The 23,873-nt window shown below is 43.4% G+C and overlaps 1 long non-coding RNA gene across 12 annotated transcripts in view; it reads left to right on the forward strand.

Annotated features, from left to right (window-relative positions):
- Window positions 1-23,873, forward strand: part of LOC137383926 (uncharacterized) — a 402,194-nt gene that overhangs the window by 17,753 nt on the left and 360,568 nt on the right. For all 12 annotated transcript variants that reach the window (XR_010977498.1, XR_010977496.1, XR_010977495.1 and 9 more), the window contains exon 2: window positions 10,170-10,269. This is a non-coding gene — a long non-coding RNA (uncharacterized lncRNA). The remainder of the gene's footprint in view (window positions 1-10,169; window positions 10,270-23,873) is intronic.

A 23,873-nucleotide genomic window follows, 5' to 3' on the forward strand; every position in this document is an offset into this window, starting at 1 on the left:
TATAGCTGTCAGCCAGCTCTGGCGATCACTGGCAACTGACTCCCACGACTTGTGGTCAATGTCGCAGGACTTCATGTCGCGTTTGCAGATGTCTTTAAAGCAGAGACATGGACGGCCGGTGGGTCTGATACCAGTGACGAGCTCGCTGTACAATGCATCCTTGGGGATCCTGCCATCTTCCATGCGGCTCACATGGCCAAGCCATCTCAAGTGCCGCTGGCTCAGTAGGGTGTATATGCTGGGGATGTTGGCCACCTCGAGGACTTCTGCGTTGGAGATACAGTCCTGCCACCTGATGCCAAGGATTCTCCGGAGGCAGCGAAGATGGAATGCATTCAGAAGTCACTCTTGGCTGACATACGTTGTCCAGGCCTTGCTGCCATACAGCAAGGTACTGAGGACACAGGCTTGATACACTAGGACTTTTGTGTTCCGTGTCAGTGCGCTATTTTCCCACATCCTCTTGGGCAGTCTGGACATAGCAGCAGATGCCTTTCCCATGTGCATGTTGATTTCTGCAGTGAGAGACAGGTTACTGGTGATAGTTGAGCCTAGGTAGGTGAACCCTTGAACAACTTCCAGAGCGTGGTCGCCAATATTAATGGATGGAGCATTTCTGATGTCCTGTCCCATGATGTTCATTTTCTTGAGGATGATGGTTAGGCCAAATTCATTGCAGGCAGCTGCAAACCTGTCAATGAGTCTCTGCAGACGCTCTTCCGTGTGGGATGTTAATGCAGCATCGTCAGCAAAGAGGAGTTCCCTGATGAGGACTTTCCGTACTTTGGTCTTCGCTCTAAGATGGGCAAGGTTGAACAACCTGTCATCTGATCTTGTGTGGAGACAGATTCCTTCTTCTGAAGACTTAAACGCATGTGAGAACAGCAGTGAGAAGATTCAAAACAGTGTGGGTGCGAGAACACAGCCCTGTTTCATGACACTCAGGATAGGAAAGGTCTGATGAGGTGACGCTATGCTGAATTGTGCCTTTCATATTGTCATGGAATGAGGTGATGATACTTAGTAGCTTTGGTGGACATCCGATCTTTGCTGGTAGTCTGAAGAGACCAAGTCTGCTGATGAGGTCAAAGGCTTTGATGAGATCTATGAAGGCAACGTAGAGGGGCATCCAGTGTTCGCAGCATTTTTCCTGTAGCTGGTGAAGGGAGAACAGCATGTCAATGATGGATCTCTCTGCTCGAAAGCTGCACTGTGCCTCAGGGTAGACACACTCAGCCAGTTTCTGGAGTCTGTTTAAAACAACTCGAGCGAAGGCTTTCCCCACTATGCTGAGCAGGGAGAGTTGTTGCAGTCACCGCGGTCACCCTTGTTCTTATAGAGGGTGATGATATTGGCATTGCGCATGTCCTGTGGTACTGCTCCCTCATCCCAGCACAGGCAAAGCAGTTCACAATCAACCCTCACATATTACAAATGGGACATTAGCCAAGCCTTTAGTGCAAGGGGTTTGGAGTATAAGACTAAGGAAGTCTCGCTGTAATTATACAGGGCCTTGGTGAGATTACATCTAGAGTACTCTATACAGGTTTGGTCTCTTTACCTAAGGAAGGATATACTTTCCTTAAAGGTGATATAATAAAGGTTCACTAGATTGATCCCTGGAATGAAAGGGCTGTCCTATGAGGAGAAATTGAGTAAAGTGGGCCTATTTTATCTGGAGTTTAGAAGAATGAGAGGTGATCTCACTGAAACGTTTAAAATTCTTAGATGGTTTGAGAGGGTAGATGCTGAGACACTGTTTCCCTTGGCTGGAGAGTCTAGAGCAGGGTTGTCCAACCTTTTCTGGCAGAGGGCCACTTTACAATTTATGCCCGGCCAAAGGGGCCTGTGAGCAAATTTCGAAAGATAAAGGCATTAAAAAATTACCTTACTAATAAAAACAACAACAAATGTGCATTTTTGTGAAGAAGCTTGAATGAGAAGACGAATTTATTGACTTAGTTTCTCATCACCATTATTGGAAATTGATTTAGTGACATACCTGGCATTGTTTTTGCTTTAATAAGTAGTCCGTCTCTGCATCACACTTGATGTAGCGATGCAGAGTATTCTGGATGGATGTCCACCTTTCAGGAGAGACCTTGCTCTCTCTCCCTCCTCTCTGTGTGTGTCTGGTTCTCGCTTCCCTCCCCCTCCTCTCTAGGACTAGGTCACAGATTGAAAGTTTTGTGCAAAAGATGCAGGGGGAATATGATGAAGCATTTTCTTTTAACACAGTGGGTGGTAATGACCTGGAACTCGCTGCCTATAAGGGTGGTGGAAGTGGAGATGATCAATGACTTCAAGAGGAAGTTGGATGGCCACCTGAGATAAATAGCCTTGCAGGGCTATGGGGATCGAGCCAGGGAGTGGGACTGACTGCATAGCTCCATAGATAGCTGGCATGGGCTCACTGTTCCCACCCTCTCTCTCCCACTGTTCCCACCCTCTCTCTCCCACTGTTCCCACCCTCTCTCTCCCACTGTTCCCACCCCCTCTCTCCCACTGTTCCCACCCCCTCTCTCCCACTGTTCCCACCCTCTCTCTCCCACTGTTCCCACCCTCTCTCTCCCACTGTTCCCACCCTCTCTCTCCCACTGTTCCCACCCTCTCACACAGTTGCAGAGAGTGGAACGCTCAGCAAATGGTTGGTTAGTTCTTTTAAAAAAGATCACTGTCAGTTTCACAGCTGACAGCTGCTGACGTTGGGAACAGCGGTTTCCCTAGAGACTTTGGGTATTTCAATTGGCTTTTTAAAAAAAAGTCAGAACCCACCAGAAAACCCCGAGTCGGTTGACAAACGCTATTCCCAATGTCAGCAGCTGTCAGCTGTGAAACTCTCAGCGCACTTGATTAAAAGCCAGACTGACAAAGGGAAATTTCTCATCTCCAGTCATGGTGAGGATGAGAAATAGCCCGGGTACAGTTTATACCCCTGGGCCGGATGGAAATGTTTGGTGGGCTGGATCCTGGCCCGCGGACCATATGTTGGACAACCCCAGTCTAGAGCATAGTCTCAAGATAAGGGGTCAGTCATTTAGGAGAGAGATGATGAGAAATTGCGTCCCTCAGTGGGTTGTGAATCTTTGCCATTCTATACCCAAGAGAATCTGGGTTGCTCTGTTGTTGAATAAATTCAACATGGTGATCGATAGATTCTTGGATACTAAGGAAATCAAGGGATATGGGGGTAGGGCAGGAAAACAGACTTGATGTAGAAGTTCAGCCATGATGTTAAATGGTGGAGCAGATTCATGAGAACATATAGCCATTCCTGCTCCTTTTTTTATCTTCTTATCTTATGTTCTAACAATATAGAATCCGATTTAACATAAGAAATAAATATTCTTTTTCACATGGGAGTTTGTGCTTCATGCCACATATTGGGTCAACAGTGGGAAGCAAGATGTACATATTGTAACAACCAGGTGAGAAAGATGTCTCGGGGTCTTTTACTGTCTTCACATGGTCTTATTGTAACAGGGTTCAATTTTAAATACACTGTTTTGAGTTCCCCCTTTGTGAATTCCTGTTCCCATCTTTCCAATTATAAGGCAAAGAAATGAGCATAAACAGGCTTTCTTAGGTTTAAAGAAGAAAAGTGAAATTTATTAAACCTTAAACTTAAACTCTAATAGGGTTAACGCCTACGGATATACGATGCGCCCACGCTAGTATGCACATGCGATACACACATGCAAATAGGGACAGAAAAGAGCAGAAGCTAAATAAAATGGAGAGGTTTGAGGCAATATCAGAAGAGTTTCTTGTTTACTGTGCTTCAAGCTCACTGTAGTCCATTTGTAAGTAGTCTTGCTTTTTGTTGGGGCCCAATATTCTTCTTAAACCTTGTTCACTGTAGGAGACTTTTCTTTCTTGGGGTTCATATGTCTGCAATGGTTTCCGAAGCTGGTGAGAATGAGATGAGAGCATACAGGAGAGAGGTGTTCTCAGTCCAGGAGCAAACAGCCTTCTGAGTTCAAAATCCCTGTTGGAAGTTCAAATTCAAAAAAACTCCAACTGTCAGCCAGTCATGTGACCAAACTGGTCCGACCATGTCTGTTTGTGTATTCGGCCATTTTAGCAGTTACCTGGAAGGCTAGCCTTTCCACCTTCAACGTCTGTTAATCAAAAGTCCATTGTGGATTAAATTGGAGCAGGGAATAGCTCCTTTGTCCTTTGAAGTACTTATCTGTTGATATGCTAATGTCTCTCTCCAGCCAAAGTCTCCAATTGTTTTTTAAAGCAAGTTCTTTCTTCACCAACAATAGTTTAAAATCAATGTTCATGTGGCAAAATTAATTTTCCTCATTCTTGGCAGGTTGGGGGGGGGGGCTTGTCTGACAATATATATAATATATATATGTGTGTGTGGCTATTGGTGATGTCTGTCCAATCCTTAATGATCTAGTAATGGAATTTATGGTAAAATTGCATCCATCTGGTCTCCTTTAGTCTTGGGAGGGAAGGTAGCCTTCAGCAGTTGAGCATCTGTCTGATCCTACATTAACTTCTCATCAAAAGTTTTACCTGGGCTACGCAGCATGGGTAAGAAGTGCTGCCATTATGACTTGTACACTGTGCCCTTAAAATCCTGATTTTGTCTTTCCTTGTTAGACCCTCCAAAGCTAAATACAAGCTTAAACAGCAAATCAACCCCTGAAATCCATCCTAAATCTCTACCAGCACTGAAAGATCATATCTTGTATTTCACAAATGGATTTTTAAATCAAAAACTATGTTTATATATGAGGGCGGCACAGTGGCGCAGTGGTTAGCACCGCAGCCTCACAGCTCCAGCGACCCGGGTTCAATTCTGGGTACTGCCTGTGTGGAGTTTGCAAGTTCTCCCTGTGTCTGTGTGGGTTTCCTCCGGGTGCTCCGGTTTCCTCCCACAGCCAAAAGACTTGCAGGTTGATAGGTAAATTGGCCATTATAAATTGCCCCTAGTATAGGTAGGTGGTAGGGGAATATAGGGACAGGTGAGGATGTGGTAGGAATATGGGATTAGTGTAGGATTAGTATAAATGGGTGGTTAATGGTTGGCACAGACTCGGTGGGCCGGAGGGCCTGTTTCAGTGCTGTATCTCTAAATCTAAATCAAAAATATCTAAATCTAAATCAAACGTTAAGAAGGCATTTGTCTATACAAATCTTTATATGGAAAATCCTAATGAGGTATGAAACATTTCTTTTCCACATTATGTAACTTGCAGTAGGGTTATTGAATCTATATAATAATTTTCTATTTGGATGCCCTGGCCGGAAGGAGCTAACCAGGCTTCTGATATTTCGTAAACTGGTGGTAGAGTTACAATTGGGGACAAGGCAGTGTGATCAGATGGCGTTAGCAGATGGACTGACTGGCTGTAGTATTTCTCTATTTCTTTTCTGTGACACATTCGCAGATAACATTTTCACCACCCAAGTGCCAGACAATGACTATCTCCAACAAGAGGGAATCTAATCATCTCCCCTTGATATTTAATGGCATTACTGTTGCTGAATCCCCTACCATTAACATCCTGCAGTTCACCATAAACCAGGAACTTAATTGGGCCAGCCACATAAATACTGTGGCTACAAGAACAAGTCAGAGCCTGGGTATTCTGCTACGAGTGTCTCACCTCCTGACTCCCCAAAACCTTTCCACCTTCTACAAGGCTCAAGTCAGGAGTGCGATGGAATACTCTCCAATACGCAAGTAACAACACCATTCAGGACAAAGCAGCCCTCTTGATTGGCATCCATCCACCACCTGAAACATTCACTCCCTCCACCATCGGTGCACAGTGGCTGCAGTCTGTATCATCTACAAGATGCAGTGTAGCCATTCACCAAAGCCACTTTGCTGGCACCTCCCAAACCTATGTCATCTACTGCATAGAAGGACAAGGGCAGCAGGCGCATGGGAACATCACCACTTCCAAATTCCCCTCCAAGTCACAAACCATCCTGACTTGGAAACATTTCACCATTCCTTCATTTTCGCTGGGTCAAAATTCGGTAACTCCCTTCCTAACACTTTGGATGTACTTACATTACATGGACTACAGTGGTTCAAGAAGGTGGCTCGCCACCACTATATCAAGGTCAATTAGGGATCAGCAATAAATGCTGACCTTGCCAGTGACACCCATCCCATGAGTGAATTTTTAAAAATAAGCGATAAGATTATTGTACAATCTTTATTGCGACAATTTACCCACTCACTGAGATGGGAAGACATTTCAGTGCTTAATTTTGCTCTGCAATTTGTCCCTGCAAATTTGCTGAAAAGAAATGTAGATTTACATCAGAAGAAGGTTTTAGCAGATTGAGTGAAAATAGAATTTATTTAGTGACCTACAGGAGCAGATACATTTTCCCTGTGACCTATCTGTGATAAAGCTGTTATCTGAAAAGAATATGCAGGGAGAAGACCGGGGAGTGGCACTAGGTAAATTGCCCCTTCGGAGAGCCAGCGCAGGCACAACGGGCAGAATGGCCTCCTTCTGTGTTGTAACAATTCTCTGATTCTGTGATTTTGTAAATTCCTAGGGGGAAATTCTCCTGCTCCATATATATACACAATATATATTAGGAGTATTAGGAGTAAAAAAACATATTATTCCAGTGTAATTTTGCCATGTCTTAAAATAAAATACTTCCAGATGTTTCCTTTGAGATCTTACAGAAAACAAACATTGATCTACAAAAGCTCTTTGCAACTGACCTACATTGGCTGCTGGTCAAAGGTCTTGTTTCATCCTTGTTTTCAAATCATGGCCTCACCCCTTTCTATCCCTAATCTCCTCCAGCCCCACAATTCTCCGAGACATCTGAGCTCATCTAATTCTGGCCTCTTGAGCATCCCCGATTTTAATTGCTCCACCGTTGGTGGCCAGGCCTTCAGTTGCCTAGGCACCAAGCTCTGGAATACCCTCCCTACACCTCTCCACCTCGCTTCCCTTCTTTAAGACACTCATTAAACCTTACCTCTTTGATCAAACTTTTAGTAATCTGAACTAATATCTCCTTTTGTGGCTCGGTGTCATATTTAGTTTTATAATGCTCCTGTGATGTGCTTTGGGACGTATTATTATGTTAAAGGCTCTATATAAGTATACGTTGTTGTTGTTCTAAGAGTTTCCAATGGTGATTAATGATACTGTACATGGTTTTAATATATTCTTATAAAAGCAAAATACTGCGGATGCTGGAAATCTGAAATTAAAACAAGAAATGCTGGAAATACTCAGTAGGTCTGGCAGCATCTGTGGAGAGAGAAGCAAAGTTAACGTTTCGGGTCAGTGACCCTTCTTCGGAACCCAATATCTTCTTTCCTTTTTTTGTGCTTTAAGATGCTCCTTAAAACCTATCTCTTTGACCAAACTTTTGGTCACCTGTCCTAATATTTCCTTATGTGGCTTGTGCTAAATTTTGTTTGATAAAGCTTTTGTGAAGTGCCTTAGGATGATTTATTATATTAAACAGTGCCTCGAACAGTGACAGTGTCTTTGAGACACATTTTTATTCTGCGAGATGGCCAAGATTTGAAACACTGAAATTCATGGCATTCGGCTGCAAAGTCGGAGCTTAAATTAGTTTGGTATCCAAATGTGTTTCTACTTGGCATCTTCCAATGAAGGTCTGGTTTCTGCCTGAACTAAATCCTGGACCCAAAAACCCGCTGGCTATCAATGCCGGGTTATGTGAAAGGATATGCCCACTGGTGACTCCAGTACTGACCCCAACAAAATCAAGAGGAGATTACCAAATTTAACTAATCCAGGTGGGTACCCTTTGCCACTTGATGTGCACCTCTGTACCTGACAGAGGACGAAGGCTGCAAAATGTAGCAGAGTATACCTGCACCTTGGGAAAAGGTAGAAATACAACCTTCAGCTCCCTTCATAAATGGGGTTGGAAAATAATCAAGGAGGATGCAGGTCAGAACGTAGACCTGGACTTCCAGGTATGCCCCACTTCTACCAGATGTCTGCCCTGACTCGATCTACCAGATTACTGATCTTACACCAGGCCAGAGTAGAGAAAATTCCTGGTCTGGAAGTCCCTTCTCCTGGCTATTCCCTGTAAGACACTGTGGAAATTGGTGAAGGAGTGTATCCTTATCCCCATCTAATGTCCAGTCCTTCTGCAGGAGTGCACGGGAAGAGCCGCAGACGTTCTTTATTTCCCTGATTGCTCTCTCAGGTGGACATCAAAGATCTGATGGCATTATTTTGAAGAAGAGCAGGGGAGTTATCCCCATTGTCCTGGTCAATATTTATCCCTCAATCAACATTACAGGAACAGATTATCTGGTCATTATCACATTGCTGTCTGTGGGAGCTTACTGTGTTCAAATTGGCTGCCGCGTTTCCCACATTACAACTGTGACTACACTTCAAAAGTACTTCAATGACTGTAAAGTACTTTGGGATGTCCTGTGGTCATGAAAGGTGACATATAAATGCAAGTCATTCTTTAGAGAAAGTCAACTGAAGTCAAGCTAATAGGACAACAGGTCATAGATTTAAAGTGAAAAGTAAAATACATCTTATATAAAAATAACTATTTAAAGATAACCTGTTTAAAATAATATAGCTGATAAGTTCGTTGAATGAAAAGCATTTGGAGAGTTGAAAATGCAGTTGGATGTTAGCCTGAGTCTTACATTCTTATGTTTTGTTCTAGTTCTTATTTTTCTTTCTATTGATGTGGTCCAGCAGTAAATTGATTGTTAATTAATTGAGACCCTACAGCCCAAGGGAGACCGATGCAGCTCACTCCACTATGTAAGCTTACAGAAGCAATTATTATGAAGACGCAGGTTGGCGTTCACCTGGTTGAAGTGCATAATGAGCTTAGGCACAAAGCTGGCCAGCAGGTGGAGCCCATACTCTACTAGGTTTGTAATCTCTTAACAACCTTCCACAGAATTATGGAAATGTACTCTATTAAAACAAGTTTCATTCACCTATAACTTGTAGATATGGCAGTAGTGATCCTGCTACAAATACGTCCCTAACAGTAGAGCGCTGGACTCTGACTGAGAGTAATTATGTTCCAAGTCTAGTATTAACTGTTATTCAAAACCATTTTTCTTCATTGGTTAGGATCATGTAACTTCTGGGAAGTGAGCATCATGTGTTAGTGGTGCTGTAGAGGATTTTAGTTTGGTGCCAAGACAAGAGATGAAAACAATTTTCAATGGGTCCTAACCTGGACCTAAGTGTTGGGCCAATCAGTCTAAACGGTCTTTTCTCACTTCTGTGTCATATGTTCTCATGTAGAGTTAGAATGGAGATTATGGTGAATCCCAGGCTGCTTATCATTTAGAGCCACTTACCAATTTAATACAGTACGTTTCTCCAAGTTTTTAGTCAAGCTGCTAGATCCAGTGCCCACAAAGGGAGAATTGATGCAGGAGCTCACCACATGATAAGTACCCTCCCACTGGACAATCACACAGCAGAATTGGCTGCTTCCTGTTGAGAGGAGCCTGTGGCCCAGGTGGCTCCACCAGAAAGTAGCAAGGACCCAACCAGGGAGGTATAGGAGGAAAGACTGGAAATAGGAATATCAGGTCAGAAGCTCTGCTGATAGCATGTGAGTTTATACATTGAGTAGCAGACCACAACAGGCCAGGAAGATCACAGGTTCAATCTGTGATCCATATGGAGTTAATTGAATTTTAACCAACGCAATCCAGTCATCTTGGGTTAGGGAGGGGAAAAATAGCCAGAATTCTCACCCCTAATCATTGTTCAGTGACTTCTACTGGACTTCTAACGGTGCAGACAGGACTTGGTGTCATTGTGATGCCTCCATGAGCATGCTGATACTCACAATTACATCAATCATAGCCACTTGTATGAGTTATTAGCGGGATCCACTCAACCATTCTCTCTTCCTTTAAAATGCTGCTAAAAACCTCTTTGACCAACCTTTCGGTCATCTGCCCTATTATGTGGTTTGGTGTCAAATTTTGTTTGATAATCCTCCTGTGAAGCACCTTTGGACATTATACCATGCTAAAGGTGCTGTATAAATGCAAGTTGTTGTTGTTGTTGACTGGCACCTCTGGAAGCAAACCCTGGCAAGTTGGAAATAAAAGGTTGCAATTTTTAAAAGAGACTGAAGCCCACTGATTATTGACTGGTTTAAATTTACTTTTATTACAGAGCTCTGTCCTAGCACCAGGGAAGGTCCCCATAACTCCGCAATATTGGCAAGGAAACAGTATTACCTGTCTGCTAAAGGAAAGTTCAGAGCAACTCAACTGTAAGTTGACCATAATAATGTGAATTGGGGTGTCTTACTCTGTCTAACTATGGAACTATCTGGCACATTTCACACATTGACAGAGTTTGGCATAATCATGGATCTTGATGCTTTGGTGTAATCTTCTATCCTTAGGAAACAAAAGTAGGTGTTGGTGAAATGTAATGAGCTCCATCTGTAGCGAATCCTATTATCCTGTAGCACCATGCATTACCGGTTCAATACATTGCACCACTGAGCCACTCTACAGTCTGAAGATTTAAATAATCTGTGTCAGGCTTGCCTCAGTTGATAACTGCCTCATCTGATACAAAAAGGTTGTGGGGTCAAGCTTTATTCTAGGACTTGAGCACAAATCTAAACTGACACTTCAGTAGGAACCCAGGAACAGGAAAAGGCCACTTATCCGCTCAAGCCTGTTCCGCCCGCCATTCAATGTATTTGCCCCCAAATCACTTAATATCCTTGGTTAACAAAAATCTGCCAATCTCGGATTTCAAATTAACAATTGACCTAGCATCAATTGCTGTTTGTGGAAGGGGGTTCCAAACCTCTACCATCCTTAACACGTATAAGTGTTTCCTAACTTCACTCCTGAAAGGTCTGGCTCTAATTTTTAGACCATGTCCCCTAGTCCTAGATTCCCCAACTAGCAGAAATAGTTTCTCTGTGTCTATGCTATCAGTTCCACTTAATGTCTTGAAAACTTCAATCAAATCAACCCTTAACTTTCTAAATGCCAGGGAATACAATCCTGGAACTGAGGGAATCCTGCATTGTCGGAGGGTGCCATCTTTAGTTTCAGACTATTGGAAGATAACAGGAGGTTCTCCTCCTTCGTCTGGACTAATATCCCTTCATCAACCTACACCACGAAAAGCAAATAAACTGGTCATTCATCACATTTGCTGGTCGTGGGATCTTGCTGTGCACAGATTGGCTGTCAACTTTGTGTACCAAACAGTGACTACACTTTAATTGTAATTAGTTTGATGGTGAAGCATTTTGTGATGTTCCGAAGGCTTGTACAGCTCAATATAAATACATTTTTTTTTTTTGAGTTGGACAACATTCTTGACCTGAGTCCAGCATCTGTTTGTGCAATTAAAGTTTTTTTACACAAAATAAGCAGAAGCAGCATTCAGAAATAAGCTCAGCTTTCGTCCATTATGATGGTTGAAATTCAAGCCTGTAAAATCCCTTCAATAAATCCTAGAGGTGATTGGCAGTGTCAATATAAAAGAAGTTCTTTCGCTCCTTTCATTTTCTGAAAATTGCGTCCTTTCGGCCAAATGGTCCTGAATATCTGCAGACAGCAATCTCAGTAGTGACACTGGCATTACACCCATCAATGTCCTCCAGTTCGGACCCTGCTGGGGTTTGTAGCACCAATGGGAGAACATCTTATATTAACGAGCCAGTGACCACCCAGGCCACTATGTAAAAATAAAGGCTCTTTTCTATGAGGGTTGAAGCCACATAAAACCCAAGGCCCCATGCCTGCCCCGCCCCTTCATTCCCTTGGCATCATTGGCCTGCGATGTCAAACATCTTGTGCTCTTGTCCTGTATCATTGCAAGGTCAATGTTACTCATCACAAATCTTCAACTGTGTGGTCAACACACTGAGGTGGTACCATGCATTTTTGATTAGGAGTAAAATTAAGAGAAGCAACTTTAATTAAATAAGACAACAACTGCACAGGGAATGAATGATTCTTTGGTTCAAGGCTCATCATATGCTCTCAGTGTACCATTTGTATATGTACTTCCCTCAAACTAAATCGGAATGTATTATCATTGACTCTTTGTTTACTATCATTGCTTAATGCCTTTTCAGCCTGATTTAAACTGTTGTCATGAAATCCGACTGTAAACCTAGATAATAATTTTACTTGCTGGGCCATTACTGTTCTATGTCTAAAGAGCAAACCATTTTATTTTATTTATTTTCAACCATTGGTCTGGTTGGTTGGGGGGATTGATACTGAATGCAGGATAATCCATTTGTCAGGCTGTATTTTGAAACACATTCCAACCTATGTTGCTCTTTATAATATATATACATAAGCAAAGTTCAGAGGCCCTGCTTTCATTCCATGCTTGATGCGTAGTATTGTAGTGAACTGCAACCTTCTGCTATCAGATCAGATGATTTGAACAGAAATTATATTGTACTGTGTGATTTAAACTGCAGTGATATTGATCTTTGTACATTTCAAGAGTGTAGCATACTCTTATATAGTGAAATAGTACACCTGGTGTATAATAGAGGAATACTGCATACCAATGAGGGGTAATTTAACAGTCTGTGCTGTTAGTGGAGAGCCTAGTCTGCTGCCAACACCTATTCCAAATAGGCTGCAGAAATTTATCCCTATCGAAGGCAGGAAGTAAAGGGTAATGGTCGATGGTGTTTTTGTGACTGGAAGGCTGTTTCCAGTGGGGTTTTGCAGGGCTCAGTACTAGGTCCCTTGCTTTTTGTGGTATATAGCAATGATTTGGAGTTGAATGAAGGGGGTATGATTAAGAAGTTTGCAGACGATACAAAAATTGGCCGTGTGGTTGATAACGACGAAAAAAGCTGTAGACTGAAGAAAGATATCAATGGACTAATCAGGTGGGCGGAACAGTGGCAAATAGAGTTCAATCCAGAGAAGTGTGAGGTAATGCATTTGGGGAAGGCTAACAAGACAAAGGAATACACAATAAATTGTAGGATACAATAAAGGTTCATTTTTTAAAGACAAAGTCCATTTTTTCATAGCTCTTCAGAGTTAGTATGTGAATGTTGTATCATCGCACATCCGATGTGCATGACAGTATACACTTGAAGTGCCGTAACCTACAAGGCTACGGACCAAGGGCTGGAAAGTGGGATTAAGTTGGATGGCTACTTGTTGACCAGCACTGAAATGATGGGCGGAATAGCCTCCTTCTGTGCTATAGCTTTCTATGATTATTGCTGAGAACAGAGATATGCTGGCGAAGCTTTTCATCTTGCACTCGTCAGGACAGATGCAAGAATGCCAAATTTCAAAGGGAGCAACAATTGATACTGCATGAGAAAAGGGTGCTGATTGGTTGCCAAGTAGACTCTGGTCGAGGCGTCGCCATGGAGAATGCACCAGGGAACTTTTGCCCTCCATGATTTTGCTTAATTTAACTCTACTTGCCAACCAATTCGCACCCTTTGCCCATGCAGTATGAATTGTTGCTACCTGTGAAATTTGGCATTCTTGAGTCTGTCCTGATGAGCGCAAGCTGAAAAGCATTGACAGCATGTCTTTCTTTTTTTCAGCAATACTCAAGCGCTGTAGTAGAAAACAACTATTTCTATGATTCTATCATTTCCTTTTAGGTAAGAAAGGGTTTCATTTCCGTACCACCATTGATGACCTCAGGACATCCCGAAGCACGTTACCACATGTTGAGCACCACTTGGAGGAAGCACTGAGGGTGGCAAGGGCACAGAATGTACTCTGGGTGGGGGACTTCAATATCCATCACCAAGAGTGGCTCAGTAGCACCACTACTGACCGAGCTGGCCAAGTCCTAAAGGACATAGCTGCTAGACTGGGTCTGCGGCAGGTGGTGAGGGAACCAACCCTAGGGAAAAACATACTTGACCTTGTCCTCACCAATCTGCCTGCCGCAGATGCATCTGTCCATGACAGTATTGGTAGGAGTGACCACCGCACAGTCCTTGTGGAGACGATGTCCCGCCTTCACATTGAGGAAACTGTCCATCGTGCTGTGTGGCACTATCACCGTGCTAAATGGGATAGATTTCGAACAGATCTAGCAATGCAAAACTGGGCATCCATGAGGCGCTGTGGGCCATCAGCAGCAGCAGAATTGTACTCAACCACAATCTGTAACCTCATGTCCCAGTGTATCCTCCACTCTACCATTACCTTCAAGCCAGGAGACCAACCGTGGTTCAATGAAGAGTGCAGGACGGCATGCCAGGAGCAGCACCAGTCATACCTCAAAATGAGGTGTCAACCTGGTGAAGCTACAACTCAGGACTACCTGCGCGTCAAACTGCGTAAGCAGCATGCAATAGACAGAGCTAAGCAAAGCCCATAATCGACGGATCAGATCTAAGCTCTGCAGTCCTGCCACATCCAGCCGTGAATGGTGGTGGACAATTAAACAACTAACTGGAGGAGGTGACTCCACAAATATCCCCGTCTTCAATGATGGGGGAGCCCAGCACATCAGTGCGAAAGATAAGGCTGAAGCATTTGCGACAATCTTCAGCCAGAAGTGCCGAGTGGATGATCCATCTCGTCCTCCTCCTGAAGTCCCCAGCATCACAGATGCCAGACTTCAGCCAATTCGATTCACCCCGCGTGTTATCAAGAAACGATGAAGGCACTGGAGACTGCAAAGACTGTGGGCCCTGACAATATTCCAGCAATAGTACTGAAGACCTGTGCACCAGAACTTTCCGCGCCCCTAGCCAAGCTGTTCCAGTACAGCTACAACACTGGCATCTACCCGGCAATGTGGAAAATTGCCCAGGTATGTCCTGTACACAAAAAGCAGGACAAGTCCAACCCGGCCAATTACCGCCCCATCAGCCTACTCTCAATCATCAGTAAAGTGATGGAAGGTGTCATCAACAGTGCCATCAAACGGCACTTGCTTAGCAATAACCTGCTCAGTGACGCTCAGTTTGGGTTCTGCCAGGACCACTCAGCTCCTGATCTCATCACAGTCTTGGTTCAAACATGGACAAAAGAGCTGAACTCAAGAGGTGAGGAGAGAGTGACTGCCCTTGACATCAAAGCAGCATTTGACCGAGCATGGCATCAAGGAGCCCTAGCAAAACTGGAGTCAATGGGAATCAGGGGGAAAACTCTCTGCTGGCTGGAGTCATAGCTAACGCAAAGGAAGATGGTTGTGGTTGCTGCAGGTCAATCATCTGAGCTCCAGGACATCACTGCAGGAGTTCCTCAGGGTAATGTCCTAGGCCCAACCATCTTCAGCTGCTTCATCAATGACCCTCCTTCAATCGTAAGGTCAGAAGTGGGGATGTTCGCTGATGATTGCACAATGTTCAGCACCATTCGTGACTTCTTAGATACTGAAGCAGTCCATGTAGAGATGCAGCTAGACCTGGACTATATCCAGGCTTGGGCTGATAAGTGGAAAGTAACATTCACCTCACACAAGTGCCAGGCAATGACCATCTCCAACAAGAGAGAATCTAACCATCTCCCCTTGACATTCAATGGCATTACCATCGCTGAATCCCTCACTATCACCATCCTAGGGGCTACCATTGACCAGAAACTAAACTGGAGTAGCCATATAAATACCGTGGCTAAAAGAGCAGGTCAGAGGCTAGGAATCCTGAGGCGAGTAACTCACCTCCTGACTCCCCAAAGTCTGTCCACCATCTACAAGGCACAAGTCAGGAGTGTGATGGAATACTCTCCACTTGCCTGGATGGGCGCAGCTCCAACAACACTCAAGAAACTCGACACCATCCAGGACAAAGCAGCCCGCTTGATTGGCACCCCATCTACAGACATTCACTCCCTCCACCACCGACGCACAGTGGCAGCAGTGTGTACCATCTACAAGATGTACTGCAGCAATGCACCAATACTCCTTAGAAAGCACTTTCCAAACCCGCGACCTCTACCAACTAGAAGGACAAGGGCAGCAGATGCATGGGAACACCACCACCTGCAAGTTCCCCTCCAAGTCACACACCATCCTGACTTGGAACTATATCGCCGTTCCTTCACTGTCACTGGGTCAAAATCCTGGAACTCCCTTCCTGACAGCTCTGTTGGTGTACCTACCCCACATGGAATGCAGCGGTTATAGAAAGCAGCTCACCACCACCTTCTCAAGGGCAATTAGGGATGGGCAATAAATGTTGGCCTAGCCAGCGATGCCCACATCCCTTGAATGAATAAAAAAAAACACTGAATTATTTTTTGATATCTAGTCACTGTTGTAGTGTAGGAAAATGTGAGAGCTAATTTGTGTACCGCAAGCTCCCACAATAACAAAGTGATAACCAGCTAATCTGTTTTAGTGATTTTGGCTGAGGGATAAATATTCAGGACTCCAGGGAGAACGCCCCTGCTCCTTGTGGAATAGTGTCATGGGATCTCCAACGTCCACCGGAGAGGGCAGACGGGGCCTCAGTTTAACGTCCCTTCTGAAAGGTATTAAATAGGTCCTGGTATAAAACCCACCAATAAAACAAATCCATACAACACTCACAATTGCTTCAAAGACAAAATATGCTGGAAAAACTCAACAAGGCAGGCAACATCTGAAGAAAGGGGAAAAAGTTATTGTTTGAGGTCTCTTATCCTTTGTTAGAACTGAAAGATACTGTAGATGGACAGTTTATAAGGACGAACAACAACAGCAGCAACTTGTGTTTATATAATGCCTTTTATATAATAAAACATCCCAAGGACATTATAAAGCAAAGGTTAACACCAAGTCACATAAGGTGATTATTAGATGACCATAGCTCAGTCAAAGAAATAGACTTCAGGGGTGCCTTAAAGGAGGAAAGCGAGGTAGAGAGGAGGAGATGTTTAGGGAGAGAATTCCAGAGCTTAGAGCCCAGGCTGCTGAAGGCACAGCCACCAGTGGTGGAGTGATTATAATCGGGAATCCTCAAGGGGCCAGAATTAGAGGAACGCAGATATCTCAGAGGGTTGTGGGGCTGGATGAGATTACAGATATGGGAAGGAGGGGCGAGACCATGGAGGGATTTGAAACAAGGGTGAGAGTTTTAAAGTCGAGGCGTTGCTTAATCAAGAGCCAACGTTGGTCAGCGAGCACAGGGGAGATGCATGAACGGGACTTGGTGTAAGGACATGGACAGCAGAGTTTTGGATGACCTCAATTTTCTGGAATAGAGCAAAGGAAAGGGGTGGAGAGAAAAATCACTATATACACAGGAAGAGAAAAAGAGTGACCTGCAACATGATTAAGTTGGAGAACAGGAGATGATCAAATGACGGAAGCAAGAGTAAGAGTAAATGAGCTCCGAAGAAGGGTCACTGACCCGAAACGTTAACTCTGCTTCTCTTTCCACAGATGCTGCCAGACCTGCTGAGTGACTCCAGCATTTCTTGTTTTTGTTTCAGATTTCCAGCATCCGCAGTATTTTGCTTTTATATAAGAGTAAATGAAGCTTGATGAGAGTTACATAGCAGGACAGCGCCATCTAGTGGACAGCTGTTACCTACACAACTGGAAAATGTTTTATAAATTACCACCCAATTAATTTTTGACTCTCGGATAATTACTCTTAACCTTTAACTACAGGCAAGTAATCCTTAAAAAAAAAGTAAAATGCGTGTTTGGTGCAGAGCAGGAGTTAGTCAGCTGGTTATGAAAACCTGCAGCAAATCATAAAGAATAAAATGAAGCAAGAAACAATAGAGAAAAAGAACAAGGGATTAGAGATGAAGGAATAAAAGCATTGGTATAACTACCGAAGTGTTGCTTTTTCCTTCTCCAGATCAACAGAGTTGCAAGTTAACTACAGTTTGCCAGTTGGCGAATGGAATTCTTCAGGCCTAATTACTGCTCTATTTATTGTTAAATTTAAATAAAGATTAGCATTCAAGTAGATGGAGACCTTTGCCCGCTAGAGATAAGTGAAAGAATCAAGTGCCATATATAGTTTGTCGCAGTTTAAGAGCTTCTCGCATTGTCTCGGTCAGTCAGGAAATGTAAAGAAAATCAAACAGATTAAAATGTAACCAAAAGCTATGCTCGAAAACAAATTGTTTGAAGTTGCTGTTTGCTGGGCATGCGGTGAAATTCTGCTGTGTGGGCATGACACAGGATGATCAGTTTTTCAAAGCACGTAAATGTTTTACTCAATTGTTTTACTGCCCCTTTAACTGAATGCAATGACAGCCACTTGTGATCTAAGCCAGCAATCAATGCAAACAAATGTATGGTTTCAAAAAAAACTTCCTTCCCACTTCTTTGTGTTCCTGGGTCACACACCATTCATAGAATCATAGAATGGTACATCACAGAATGAGGCTCTTTGGCCCTCATGGCGCTACTAGCTCCTTTAATAAGGTATCCAGTTAGTCCCATTCCCCTGCTCTCTCCCCATAGCCCTGCAAATTTTTCATTTTCAAGTATTTATCCAATAAAAGCAGATTCTGGAAATCCGAAATAAAAACAAAATTCTGGAAATACTCAGCAGGTCAGACAGCATCTGTGGAGAGAGAAGCAGAGTTAATGTTTCAGGTCTGTGACCTTTCATCAGATCTGAATGAAAGGTCACAGACCTGAAACATTAACTCTGTTTCTCTCTCCACAGATGCTGCCTGACCTGCTGAGTATTTCCAGCACTTTCTGTTTTTATTTATTCAATTAAATTATTATTGAGTCTGCTTCCATCACCCTTTCAGGCAGTGCATTCCAGATCATAATAACTCACTGCACAAACATTCTTTCACTCGCATCACCTCTGGTTCTCTTGCCAATGAATTCCTTGGCATGGAGAATGCTCCCTGCTCTTCATTTGGTTCAAGACAGTGGGTCAAGTTTATGCCTCAGATTTATCCTCCTTGCTTGCAAAGAAGTGCATGAATACAATGAGGGAGACTCCATGTGGGAGAGGAATTGGTGGAGCAAGATGAAGTGCCCAACTGTGTCAAAGGCTGTAAATAAGTCAAGGCGGACAAGTGTGTATAACATGCTACATTTGCAGTCACAGAGAACATCATAGTGACTCTGATCAGGGCAGTGACGATGATTTGGGCAAGACAAATGCCAGTCTGAAAGGATTCCAAAGGAAGTGCTAAGAGAGGGCGGGAATGGAAGTGGCTAGCATTTGAAGACCATAAAGAGATTAAAAAGTGGTTCCTGCCTCTCTCTGTAACCCCCTCCAGTCCTACAACCCTCCAAGATGATTGCACTCCTCCAATTCTGGTCACTTGCACATCCCCAATATTAATCTGTTCACCACTGGCAGGGGTTCCTTCATCTGCCTATGCCCTAAGGCATGGAATTTCCTCTCTAAACTTCTCTGCCTCTCTACCTCTCTCTCCTCCTTTAAGATGCTCTTTAAAACCTACCTCCTTGACCAAACTAATGGCCACCAGCCCGAATATTTCCTGAAGCGGCTCGGTGTCAAATTTTGTTTGATAATTGCTGGGATGTTTTCCTAAGTTAAAGCGGCTATATAAATAACAATAATAACAACTTGTACTTATATAGCTCCTTTAACATAATCAAGCATCCCAAAGCATTTCACAGAGGCTTTATGAATCAAAATATGATACAGACCCACTTACCTTCCGGGAGAGGAGCGGACCTGCGGGAAGAACACGGAGTGGGGAGCCAATTAATACAGCCCGAGGATCGGGGCCTACAACACTTACCTTCCGGGAGAGCAGCAGAGAGGCGTCCAGGCGCGCCAGAGTTTGTAAAGAAAATGAATAGTGACATCACAGGAAAGCTACAAGGTGATTGGTTGGTGAATAATTGTTGTTAGGGAATAACTCTAAATAGCTGGGTTAGTACACTACTGTTAGGGTGCATGTGTAAATCACTTAATAATAAGGAACAAGTGAGTAGCTTTTTTTTGAGTAAGGTTTATTTTAACTAGTGAACTGTATTGATTTTTAGTAGGATTTATCAGTACTAGTAAGAATTTATTAATAATTCTAAGCTGTTGTAATATTGGTAAGGTTTTTTTTAGCAGTAGCAAAGGGTTGCTTCAACCTCGAGAGTGCACCTCCTGTGCTATGTGGGAGCTCCAGGATGCTTCCCGTATCCTGGAGAACCATTTCTGCAAAAAGTGTCGTCAATTGAAGCAGCTTGAGCGCCAGGTTTTGGAATTGTGCTCCTTGGTAATTGCCCTCTCCGCTAGGGGAAACAGGTCCTTCTTGTCTACTCCATCTAGGTCCCTCATAATTTTGTACACCTCAATTAGGTCATCTCTCAGCCTCCTCTGTTCTAAGGAAAACAGCCCTAGCCTATCCAATATAAAAACAAGAAATGCTGGAACCACTCAGCAGGTCTGGCAGCATCTGTGGAAAGAGAAGCAGAGTTAACATTTCGGGTCAGTGACCCTTCTTCGGGTTTCGCAGATGCTGCCAGACCTGCTGAGTGGTTCCAGCATTTCTTGTTTTTATTTCAGATTTCCAGCATCCGCAGTATTTTGCTTTTATCCTAGCCTATCCAATCTTTCCTCATAGCTGCAACTTTCAAGCCCTGGCAACATTCTTGTAGGTCTCCTCTGTACTCTCTCCAGAGCAATTATGCCATTCCTGTAATGTGGTGACCAGAACTGTACGCAATACTCCATCTGTGGCCTAACCAGCGTTTTATACAGTTCCAGTATTACATCCCTACTTTTGTATTCTATACCTCAGCCAATAAAGGAAAGCATTCTATGTGCCTTCACCTATCTCCCTGTCCTGCCACCTTCAGGAACCTGTGGACATGCACTCCAAGGTGCATCTTCCCCCTCAATATCCTCCTGTTTAATGTGTATTCCCTCGCTTTATTTGCCCTCCCCAAATGCATTACCTCACACTTCTCTGGGTTGAATTCCATTTGCCACTTTTCCGCCCACTCAGCCAAACCATTGATATAATTCTGGAGTCGACAGCTATCCTCTTCACTATCAACTACACGGCCAATTTTTGTGTCAACAGCAGATTTCACAATCTTGCCTCCCACTTTTAAGTCCAAATCATTAATATATACCACAAACAGCAAGGGACAACACTGAGCCCTGTGGAACACCACCCGAAACAGCTTTCCATTCGCAAAAACATCCGTCGACTACTATCCTTTGTTTCCTGTCACTGAGCCAATTATGGATCCAACCTGCCACATTCCCCTGTATCCCATGGACTTTCATTTTACTGACCAGTCTGCCATGCGGGACCTTGTCAAATGCCTTACTAAAATCCATGTATACCAGATCCACTGCACTACCCTCATCAATCCTCCTTGTTACTTCCTCAAAAAACTCAATTAAGTTAATAAGACATGACCTTCCCTTAACAAATCCATGCTGACTATCCCTGATTAATCCATGCCTTTCTAAGTGGCGGTTTATCCTGTCCCCCAGAATAGATTCTAACAATTTACCCATCACCGAGGTCAGACTGACCAGCCTATAATTATTTGGCCTATCGCTCGCAGCCTTTTTAAACAATGGTACAATGTTGGCAGACCTCCAATCGTCTGGTACCTTGCCTGTATCTAGTGAGGATTTGAAGATGATCTTCACCGCATCAACTATCTCCTCCCTGGCTTCCTTTAACAACCTGGGATGCAATCCATCCAGCCATGGCGATTTATCCACTTTCAAGGATGTCAAACCCTCCAGTACTTCCTCTCATTATGCTTATCGTATTTAATATTTCACACTCCTCCTCTTTAACTACAATGTCTGCATCAACCCTCTATTTTGTGAAAACAGAGACAAAAAACTCATTAAGAACCCTGCCCACATCTTCTAAATCCACGCATAAGTTCCCTTGTACATCTCTGATAGGCCCTACCCTTTCCTTAGTTATCCTCTTGCTCTGAATGTACTAATAAAACATCTTCGGGTTTTCCTTCATTTTACCTGCCAATAATTTTTCATGTCCTCTCTTTGCTTTTCTAATTTCCTTTTTTACTTCACCCCTGCAGTTTCTCTACTCTTCTAGGCTTTCTAAAGTATTAAGATTTTTGTGATCATTATAAGCTTTTTTTTTCTGCTTTAACTTACCATGTATGCTTCTAGATAACCAGGGGTCTCTAGATTTGGCAGTACCACCCTTAATCTTTGTGGGGACATGCCTACACTGTGCCTGTAATATCTAGCTTTTGAATGCCTCCCACTGGTTTGCCACTGAGTTTCCTTCAAGAAGCTGTATCCAGTCCAGATGGTTAGATTCTCTCTTGTTTGAGATTGTCATTGCCTGGCACTTGTGTGGCGCGAATGTTACTTATGTTACGACCAGATGAGAAAGAGGTCTAGGGTTCCCTTTCAGCCTTCTGGTTTTACTGTAACAAGGTTTAATTTTAAACACACTGGGTTTTTAGCTCCCCTTTGGTGAATCCTTGTTCACTACTTTCCAATTATAAAGCAGGAGAACCAGCACAAACAGGCTTTCTTAGGTTTAAAGAAGAAAAGTTGAAATTTATTAAACTTAAACTCTAATTCGGTTGATGCCTACAGATACATGATGCGCCCACGCTAGCATGCATATTCGATACACACTTGCAAATAGAGACAGAAAAGAGTAGAAGAAAAATAAAGTGGAAAGGTTTGAGGCAATATCTGAAAAGTTGTTGTTACGGTTCTTCGAGCTCACTGTAGAGTCCTTGATTGTAGGTAGACCTTGCTTTTCGTTGGGGCCCAGTATTCTTCTTAAACCTTGTTCGCTGAAGGAGACTTTTCTCTCTTGGGGTTCATGTGTCTTCAATGGATTCAGAGGCTTGTGAGAAAGAGATGGGAGCAAACAGGAGCGAGATCTTCTCAATCCAGGAGCAAACAGACTTTCTGCCCAAACTGTTTGTACAAATTCAAAAAACTCAGGTTGCCCAGCAGGTTAGTCATGTGACTAGCTGGTGTGACCATATCCGTTTGTGTATTCGGCCATCTTAGCAGTTAACCTGGAATGCAAGCTCCCCCACCTTCAATGTCCGGTGATCAGAAGTCCATTGTGGGTTGAATGTCACGGAATGTCTGTTTTGTCCTTCCAAACACTGTCTGTTAAAATGCAAATATTTTATCCAGCCACGGCTGATCTGTTTAATAAGTCCTTTCTTAACTCCAGCAACAGTTTAAAATCACTGTACCTTGTTCTTGGCAGTTGGGAGCCTAGCATGACACTTGCCACTTATCAGCCCAAGCCTGGATGTTGTCCAGGTCTAGCTGCATATAGACATGGGTGGTTCTCAGGAGTCACGAATGGTGCTGAACATTGTGCCTCCTCTCCTTATTCACTCCATTTTCCCAAGATGGTGTAGGTGGGAGGGGCAATGACACCCCTCCCCCCATTTTATAGGATGAGTACACCCTACAACCCCAAGGATATTTATTTAACACAGTAAACACTAAAAAGCATGAAATGTCATTCTTAAAATGGTGTAAGCAGGCCACACTAGTTCCCAAAAGTATGCTAAGTGTTAACCGTCATTGGATTTCCTAGTGCAATCTGCTATCTCTTGGCACTTAAATGGTTCCCAGGACTAAATCTGAGAAGGTATGTGATGGAAATAAATCACAACACACAAAGGAATGTAATACGTTTGATCTGCAAATCCTGCCTCTTGAATACCACAAAGATTACTGGATGGCTTTAGTTTGCTATTGTTTGCACAAGTGTGCTGTGAAGATTGGTCCACATAGTAATTTACATACAGGTGCTAAAGAGGCCTGGGCTGTTGTGCTAGCTGTGGTCTCAGGTACTCTGCTTTATGCAGTACCTGAATAGAGGAGCTCAAATGGGATTGTTTCTTCAGATTAACTTTACAATTTCTTTCCCTGTGAGAGAACTCAGCCCATATAAGTTAGTATTGTCCTCTAAAGATCTTGCAAAAGCCGCCATTCCTACGTCGTTCACCTGGCCAGAG

The sequence above is a fragment of the Heterodontus francisci genome, chromosome 25 (assembly GCF_036365525.1).
Source record: "Heterodontus francisci isolate sHetFra1 chromosome 25, sHetFra1.hap1, whole genome shotgun sequence".
NCBI lineage: Eukaryota > Metazoa > Chordata > Chondrichthyes > Heterodontiformes > Heterodontidae > Heterodontus > Heterodontus francisci.